The sequence below is a fragment of the Peromyscus maniculatus genome, chromosome 10 (genome assembly GCF_049852395.1).
Source record: "Peromyscus maniculatus bairdii isolate BWxNUB_F1_BW_parent chromosome 10, HU_Pman_BW_mat_3.1, whole genome shotgun sequence".
Taxonomy (NCBI): domain Eukaryota; kingdom Metazoa; phylum Chordata; class Mammalia; order Rodentia; family Cricetidae; genus Peromyscus; species Peromyscus maniculatus.
This window is the reverse complement of record NC_134861.1, coordinates 26,822,994-26,832,985: the sequence shown is the minus strand read 5'-3', so window position 1 is coordinate 26,832,985 and position 9,992 is coordinate 26,822,994. Positions and strand designations below refer to the sequence as shown.

Sequence of the window (9,992 nt, the reverse complement as noted above, 5' to 3'; positions counted from 1 at the left end):
CGCATTTGTTCTCTATAGAGAAGCCAAAAGCTGGCCAGCTGACCAACTGCACAAGACAGACAGTGCTGGGGAGCTGGGGACCATGAGTCGCCTAGCTCTGTCCCGCTATGCTATGTGATTATAAGAAGGGCATTTGGTCCTTCTGGACCTCAGTCCTTAGCCTCTTAACATTGAGAATCCTCATAGTCCTTAACTTCACAATCCTGAGAACAACAATGGAAGAGATTACATAGAATCAGCTCTTCCCAAGAGCCAGCCACTTTTACCTCTACCCTTGCTGAACATGCTCAGCAACCTCACGAGTTAGGTTACAACTTCACACAACAGACAAGAAAACCTAGGGCCGGAGAAGCGACTTCCCGACCTGCTAAGCATTACAGTAGAGTGGAGATTTGAACCCAAGACAGCACATTGATTATACTATGCAGCGTTTCCATTAAAAACATAGACTTTTCCTCTCCTAATGTTTTTATTAGAATATATAGAAACATAAAATTTACTGTCGTGCCCATGTGTAAACTTTCAGCTCAGTGGCATTAATTACAATTGCACTGCTATACAAGCATCACCAACATTCATTTCCATAACTCCTTCCATCTTGTAAAACTAAAACTCTTCCTATTACACAATAATGGCTTCTTTCTTTATCCTAGCCTCTGGCAACCAATCTACTGCTTTCTCTGTCTATCATTTTGATTATTCCTGGTATCTCATGTAAATAACATCATACAGAATTGTCTTAGGGTTTCTATTGCTGTGAAGAGACACTGTGACCAGGACAACTCTTATAAAGGGAAATATTTAATTGAGGTAGCTGGCTTACAGTTCGGAGGTTCAGTCCATTATCACCATGGTGGAAAGCAAAGCAGCATGCAGGCAAACATGGTGTTGGAGATCTTCCTTACATCTTGATCCAAAGGCGACAGGAAGTGGACTGAGACATTGGGAGCATAGGAAACCTCAAAGTCCACCCCACAGTGACATACTTCTTCCAACAAGGCCACACCTCTTAGTAGTGCCACTACTTTGGGGGGCCATTTCCTTTCAAATCACTACAAGTATTTTTCTTTTTATGATCGGTTTATTTTTATTTTACTTGTCACATTGTCCTTAAAGTTAGTTCACATTATCGCACATACCAGAACTTTCTACTTTAAGTTTCAGTAATGAAGGGACTAGAGAGATGACTAGCAGGAAAGAGCACTGGCTGATCTTCCAGAGGACCTGGGTTCAATTGCCAGCACCCACAAAGCAGCTCACAACTGTCTGTAACTCCAGTTCTAGGGGATCTGATGCCCTCTTCTGGACTCCATGGGCACTGCACACATGGATACACAGCCACACAAGCAGTCAAAACATCTACACATAGAAAATTAATTAAAAAAATAGAAAATAACAGGTTTTAGTAACATTCAGTATACACATGTGCCACGTTTTGCTTACAACCATTCACTATTCAATGGTGATGTAGTGTTGCAGATTTGTAGCTTTCGTGTTGTAGTTTTATGGTTAATGTTGCTATGGATATGGGTAAAAAATATCTCAAGAACCTGCTTTTAGTTCTTTGGGCTATTTACTCAGAAGTGGAATAAATTGCTGGAAGCTGTATTATACAGCAAATGTGTTTTTAATTCTTTGGGAACCTGCCATTGTTCTCTGTAATGGCTGCATCTTTCTACCTCCCTATCAACAACTCAGGAAGGTTCCCATTTTTTCACACCCTTACTAATACTTGATGTGAGTGTGTGCGTACGCGCGCACGTGCACACATACATGCACAGATTTCCTTGCTTGCTTGCTTATAGGAGCTGTGCTAATGGGTATGAGTACTTCATTATATATCTTATATATAGTTTGGTTGGTATTTTACTAATTAGCAATATCAATCATCATTCCATGTCCTTATGTATTTTTGAAGAAATGTCTATTCGAGTTCTTAGCCCATTTTTAGTTTTTGTTGTTGTGTTTTAGGACTTCCCTATTTACCATGAATTATATAGATATTACTATGAATATCAATTCCTTATCAGATATATATATATGTTATATGTTTTCTCTCATTTTATGGGTTGCTTTATTACTCCACTGACAGTATCTTTTCATTAACATTTTTTAATTTTATAAGGTACAACATGTTCCTTTGTGTCTCTGTGCTTATGATATAATAGCCAAGATATCATAGCCAAATCTAGTATAAATTACCTTTTTACTCTATACTTTCTTCTAAACGTTTTATAGTTTTAGGTCATGAATTCAGTTTCATTCATTTCCGTATATGGTGTTAGGTACTGGACTGACTTCATTTCTTCTGTATGTGAATATCCATCTTTCCCAGAAGCATTTGTTTAAAAGCCCATGACTTCCTGGCTGAATGTATTCATGCCTTACCAAACACTGTTCTGTACCATTGGTCTATGTTTTGATTAGTTTTGTAATAAATCTTAAAATCAGTGCAAATCTTGCAGTTTTCACTGGGATTTTGAACTTAGTGTCTTAGCAATGGGATGCTTTCTAGTGCATGTGGGATGACCTCCCATTTACTTGTTTTCTCCAATTTTAAGACTGTAGGCTATTCTTCATATTTCACTGAATCCTGACTCGAGACTGTAATTTAGTGTCTTTTCTACTGCACCAAACATCATCTTTTCAGTTTTCTGGAGGAATTGTGTATACCTTTCTCAGCCTCAGAAAAACAGAAAAGCACATCTATGAAGCCCAGAATTCTCCGGTCCAGTGAGAGTTTTATCCTTAGTGATCTGTTTGGAGGAAAATTAAATGTGCAAAACTTGGATTCAAGTTCTGGCAGGTAAGATTCTACATGGTGAATTTTAAGTTGGTATAGCATGTATCTATAGACTATAAATAGCAATGCTCAAGAAAGGCTCACCATAGAGCCCAGCAGACCAATAAGTACATGATTAAACTCTGGCCCTGAGTTAGGAACTTCATCAGAAATTGTCAGTTGAAGTCAGTGGAAGCATCACCAAATAGCATCAAGAAAGCAAAGTTAAATAACAAAAGCAAACATACAAAGGCAGTGTATGATCTATGTTGGTAACTTCAACCCAGGTCACTCTTCGACCCCTGCTGCCCATCAAAGCCACACTGCCTCCATGTGCCAAGGAGGAAAATTACCTTCAAAGAGCAAGGCTTCCCTGGACCCAGATTTGTTACTATGTTTATGCCTTGGACTTTGCATCTAACTTTTCAGCAGCAGAGGCTGGAGCTGATTGGATTATAGGAATACAAATGGATTAATTTGGGATGGATTAGATACATCGCAAAACATAAGTTTGACTTGCATTAACATAAAAATGTCATAAAAATGTAGATGCTGAGGCAGAGCTTATTTGTGATGCTGCTAATGCATTGTTACTCCAGCGAAAGATGCACACAATATTTACGCTGCATCTGACCACATAAAACACATCGTACACACACGCAATGCTTTTATGGAAAGGGAAAAGAGCCAGAGGGGCCCTTCAGAATTCCAATTCTTCAGCCTCTGATTTTCTCTTCTTTTTACAATTTTTTCTTTATTTTCAAGAAACAAATACAGTTTTAAACCATCATTACTGTATTTTGAACAGTTAATATTTCATATCGTGACATCTCTACTCAGAGGTAACAGGTTTAGTTGATTACTATTTGTTTATAGAGCCAGAGAAACCTGCAATCACAGGGAACATAGAAGGATTGCAATTAGATCTATTGGCTGAGAGCTGCACCTTGCTGACCCACGGTTAAGTGGTTAGCGCTATCAGAGAGAAAATGCCTACTGGCAGCTGGCACATCTGCACAATAATAACACAGGCACAACTGACACGGCCACTAAAGGCTGCTGCTCTCACTCTACCCAGAAGCTGGAGACAGATCGTGCTTTTTAATAGTGCATCAACACGCTCCTTCTGAATTAGCATAATCATGCGAGTTTGGGAGGAAATGGGGATCTTGGCTAAGCTGCTGTGAATTCTTCAAAGTATTCAAATAAAGAGGGGTCCTCCCCTCCCACATGAACCTGATTCTATATCCAGCTTATAGTTTCTTTTGAAAAGAAAAGAGAGAAAGAGAGCAACAGGGAAAAAAAACACAGTTAACCTAAGTGCTTTAATAAAACAAGGAATGTCTTGCAAGGGATGAGCATGAACATACGCTTGAACCAGGGGAGAGGTGATTAGCACAAATTCATCATGAAATTCCATCAGTAAGGTGAGAGTGAGGAAGAGGAGAGTGATTGGAATTTAAAAAGCGCTCATGTGCATGTTACTACACAAACACTTACAGATTCAATCTATACTCGTTTCTAAAGCCAGGCATCCTCAGCTCTCTCTCTCTCTCTCTCTCTCTCTCTCTCTCTCTCTCTCTCTCTCTCTCTCTCTCTCTCTCTCTCTCTCTCTCTTTCTCTTGCATCCCCCTTCTCTCTTCTTCCCTCCCCCTCTCACTCTCCCCCTCTCACTCTCCTTTTTCTTCTCTCTCTTTCATCATTTTCTCTCTTCTTCCTCCCCCACCTCTCTCTCATATGAGAAATTGATCTGTAGATGTAGGCCAAACAAATTTCAATGCTATTCTGGGACAAGAATGTACCCTGGGTCCCAGTGGCCTCCTACTCCCCGATGGAGGTACAAGGAGCACCTCAGATGTTTAACCAGTTGCCTTATGACTCTGGCTCCCCTCAAACCCAATATTATCACAGTTCTAGGGTTAAGCCTCCACCCTTTGGACTGGCAACTGGAGTCCTTGGGTCTCCTATAGGTTCTGGAACCAATTGATCAGTGCATCACATACATTCTCTCACAGAGATCAAGTTATACATTGTCTTGGATAAAATTATACAATAGACCACAGAACTAAGAAGGTGGCATTGAAAATCCCTTCAGATTATTCTGCTGTACATTCTAGCCTATAGGTAAAAAATAAAAATGAAAGAAATAAACACCTAGCACCTAGAAAAATCAGTACAACTTTTTGATACCAATTACAATTGAATCAGTTAAATTACCAATATAAAATAGATCCCAGATTATTTGTAGGTAGAAATATGCTATAATAAGATATCTAGATTTGAAGGAAAGTCCTCAGCTTGCTAAAGACATTTTTTGTGCTGGATCAAGCTGTCACATACACACTTCAAAGAACAGCTTGAGATCATGAAGCACATGTGTGTAGGGGCTCCACTGGGAGTGGAGAACCAGGTCACCAAACAGGCCGCTCTGTGCTCTGGACATTGAGCTAGACGTGGAGGACAAGAAAAACAACATACTTATTGCTTGCAGTTTTCACAAACCACAATGCTGAACAAATCAGTAAATGAGATACGAGTTGAAAACAACTTCAATTTCAGATATTTTTAAATCCACAAAGTCTTAAAGCAAACCTTAACAAATCTCAAAGAATTTCAAAGGCCTCTCATCACAGTGAGATCAAATCATCTTTTAGTGGCAAAAAAGAAAAAGGAAACCTCTTTCTAGCTGACCCACACCCCAGCTAGAGGCCCAGGAGGGATCAAAAGGTGATAGAGTCGAGGCCACACGTGAAAATAATAAGCAAGAGAACTCACTAATAATGATGAATCAGACACAAAACAAACAAACAAAAAACATATCCTAGGCTCAATACAACATATTAAGAAAATATTCTACACCAAAGACAAGGAGCAGAGCTTTACAGCAGAGAGAACAAAAACCATGCTTTCAAAGACATGCCCTTTAGATTGACAGCTGGATGCCTAGAAACAGTGACTTCCTGAATCAATGGAGAAAGTTCTTTAGTGCTGAGAGAATAGCCGTGCTAATCTAGATTATATGACTGAGAAAGTAGCTTTCTTATGTCAGGGAATGATAAATACATTTTGAAATAGAAGCCACGAACAACCAAAAACATTTCCCAAAGGAAATCATACCAGACACATTTCAAACAGAAGATAAATAATTTTAGATTAAAAGTTTACAATGCAAGAAAGATTATTTATGACAGATTCCCTTTCCTGGGTGGTTCTGGGAGACTGGGGACAGTTGGGTAGGGTGTCATGTTTGTTTGTTCTGGAGCCCTGGCTGGCATGGAGCTCGATAAGCATACCATCTACCTTCCCACCTTTGCCTCTGAGTGCTGGGATCCTTAGATCTTCAAGGACGCCATAGACTGTAACTGGTGCACGTGAATGACGCCGAGCGGCCTGGGACATTTTCTTCACCAGCTTCAGCTCCTCCGACTCCTGATCAAGTATGCGTGTTTAGATTCATGAATAATTGCCTCAGTTCTTGCTAGCTCTCTCTTTGGATCCACCTCCCTCGCCTGACCACTCAACCTCTGCCCCAGACAGGAGGACCACGCTCTCACTCAGACTGTCAAGCCAGGTTCCACATTTGATTAAAGCCAATTCCTGCTCACAAACCCTGTGTATACACATATGCAACATGTATTTACAAATGTTATGTATGTATAATTTTCTTCTTTCAGTTCTTTAGGATTTTCCTTATTATTTCATATGTGTTTAGACTGGATGCCTAAATTAATTTTGTCTTCATTTTACTATAAACACTTGAAACTAAGCATCATTTTTGTAAATATGAGAATAATTGTGAATGAATATTGATTCAGAAAAAAGCTGCAATAATTGTGCTATGAAGATTTTAAAAGTGGACAGAAGTTAGGACATAGAGAAAAATGATTTATCAGTTGAGAAAGTGTTACAAAGTAACCTAAAGAAAATAGATCAGTAAAAATATAAAAATATTGTTTAGCTATTTCTCTTAAAAATGTCTGGAGTAAAAAAAAATGGAGAGAGCTAGCAAGAACCAGCTGGAACCAGCTAGAGGCTTGTGAGGACAGTCTAAAACCACAGTGATTTCTTGTCTTTGCAGTGTAAAGATTTTGCAGAGGCTGAGGCAGTGATTCATCAGAATGGAAAGTATTTACAACTGTCAACGTACAATAGGCCAGCAAGGCAGCTCAGTGTGCAGAGTGCTTTTCCAGGTGCAGAAACCTTGGGCTCAAGTCCCAGCACCCACATGAAACCAGGAGTCTTAACACACGCCTGTAATCCCAGCACGAGGGAGGCAGAGGCAGGAGGATCTGAATCTCAAGGTCATCCTTGGGTACACAGCAAATTTGACACTCAGCACCTTAGTTCTCATCCACACTGACTGTCTGTAGATTTTTGAATGTGGTAACAGGTACGTAGTTACCAATGTGTAGAGCTTGTTTGGTGAGTCCTCGTCCTCATTACGTTTTCTGGACAAATGTACACGGATACGGTATGGAACATTCTTTATTCCTTTGGCCCAGACGGCTTTGTTGAGCCTGGTATCGATGCGCACATCTGGAGTCCCCATCTCCTTCATGGCAAATTTCCGGATTTCTTTGAGTGCCCTAGGGGCACGCTTCTTGAAGCCCACTCCATGGATGCGCTTGTGAATGTTGATGGTGTATTCTCGGGTCACCACCTCGTTGATAGCAGAACGGCCCTTCTTCTTCTCGCCACCCTTCTTTGTGGGAGCTATTCTGCTGGGCCCAAGTTGGAAAGGACGGGCGCGGGGGATTGTGGGAAGGAAAGTCGCGTCGCAAGTATAACCGGGAAACATAATTTTTAATTAATTTTGCTGGCTTATTTTGTGTGTATAAGTTCCATGTTCTGTGTGCGTGCATGGAGCCCACGGAGGTCAGAAGAAGGTGTCAGATCCCCCAGGAACTCCGTTATAGGGCATCTGGGAGTTGCTATGTGGGTACTGGGAATTTAAACAGCATCTTAAAGAAGAGCAACCAGTGTTCCTGAGCTCCGAGCCATTACTCCATCCTTAGGGGGAAAAAACGTCTTTTAAAAATATTGATCCCCATGTATTTGTGTATGTGTGTATGAACTAGGAACTATAAAAGAACCTATAAAAATACCTAAAGAACATCCAAAATTGATGAAAATAAAAAAATCATTAAGCAAAATTATGAATAATTTCTCAAAATACATGAAAATAGTGTTTAAATATATGATAAGATGTTCAACTTTATTCCAGAGAAATGATAACTAACACACAATGAGACGACACCAAGTTGAGAAAATAAATCAAAACGATGACAGTTCACTCTGTGACAAGGCTACAAGGAACCTCTTTCATACTGCAGTGGATAACTACTGGCAGTATGAAAGGAATTTGCCAAATTTTTCTTACTTGTGTGCGTGAAGGTGTACTTGCTCACAAAGCACATGTGGAGATAGCAGTTGATGTCAAGGTGTTTTTCCTCACTCATCTTTTTGAGACAAGGTCTCTCTTTGAGCCTGAAGCTAAGCACAGCAGCCAGAGTGGCTGGCCAGTGAGACCCAGAGATCTCCTGGTCTCCACCACCCAGGGCTAGAGTTACTGGCTGTAATGTGGACTTGGGGGATCCAAACTCAGGGCTTCATGCTTAGACAGCAGATCCTTCTCTCACTGAGCCATCCCTCTATCTTTGGCAGTTTCTGACAAAACTGTGTACATAGTTTAGTCTTCTGTCTGCTAATCCCACCTTTAGAAATTTACATCTGCAACAATGCCTTCAAAAGCTCATGAACTTAGTCGATGTGGAATTATTAGTAATTGGCAAAATACCTGAAACCACCTTTCTAGTTTCATTTCTGTTGCTGTGGTAAAATATCTTAACAAAAAGCAGCTTCAGGGAGCAAGCCGTTTTTTTCTTACAGTTCCAGGCTACCATCCACTATGCAGGAAAGTCAGGGCAAGGAGCAAAAGCAGCACGCCCTGGTGAGCACAAAGAGAGAAGAAACACATGGACCTCTGTGTGCTCTTGGCTAGCTTTTCCTCTCTTACACAGTTGAGGATCTCCTACCGAGGGACTGGTACTGCCCACAGTGGGCTAGATCTTCCTAAATTAACTAACAATGAAAACAATCCCCCACAGACTGGCCCACAAGCCAACTGGTCTAGATAACTTTTTATTAAGACTCTCCTCCGGTGATTCTAGACCTGTCGAGTTGACTATAAAAACTAACTATCACACGATCTAAATGTCCTAGCATAAGAAATGGGTTGAATAAACTATACCACATAAAGCACTAAGGTAATAGGTAACTTTCACAACTAGAAAACACAGGAGAATCTTTGTAAATAGAGTGATTTCTATCAGGAACCATGAAGTTACTATGCAAAGCACAGAAGAGAATGTTCTGGATACTGTCTTTTAAACAACAGGTAGACAGGAGAATGAACTGTAAACTACAGACAAATCTTTGTATTTGTTTTTTTTCTGAAAAGAAATACAAAGACAGTAAATTAGAAAAAAACAAAACTGGTTAACTTTGGAGGGGAGTGGGGTAAGATGGGAAAAAAAAGAGAAAATGAACCACCTCTGAGAATGCCTCTCAAGTAACTCTGATTTTCAGATGTACATTAATAGTCTAAATACTCAAAGATAAAAGTCGATTAACAAGAGTGGGTAAAATAGAGTTTATAGCTGTTAAATAGGAATAGAGTTTCTACTGCTCTAGCAGAGAGCATAAAAAATAAATGAAAATGGAAAGAAATAAATTCAACTGAAGTAGAACTAAATAATGGAAACATAGTGAAGGCCATTTAAACAAAGGACTAATACAGATAGTTGTGAGCAGAGTGTTCTGTATATCTTAAGTCGGAGGAAAAACAAAATCATAAAAACAAACCTTGACCTCTTCTCAACAAGTTTATTTTGTACATGCATAGGAGCAGAATCTTTGAGACTATTTTATGTATATTATAGGATTAAGTAAATGAGTAAATTTGTTTATGTTTTGAGAATGCTGGGTTCTCAATATGGAAAAAAAAAGATGCCAGTTATGGTGGCACACACCTTTAACACTAGCTCTTGGGAGGCAGAGACAGGTGGATTGCTATGAGTTTGAGGCCAGCCTGGTGTACATTAGCAAGTTTGAGGACAGCCAGGGTTCTATAGTGAGACTGTCTAAGTGGGGAGGAGAAGAGGGTAGGAGAGGAAGAAAGAAAGAAAACAAAAAAAGAGGCATCAGAAAA

The 9,992-nt window shown here is 39.8% G+C and overlaps 1 pseudogene; it reads right to left on the bottom strand.

Annotated features, from left to right (window-relative positions):
- Positions 1–7,122: 7,122 nt before the first annotated feature.
- On the bottom strand, positions 7,123–7,580 carry LOC102903276 (large ribosomal subunit protein eL31 pseudogene; annotated as a pseudogene).
- Between the last annotated feature and the right edge of the window lie 2,412 nt (positions 7,581–9,992).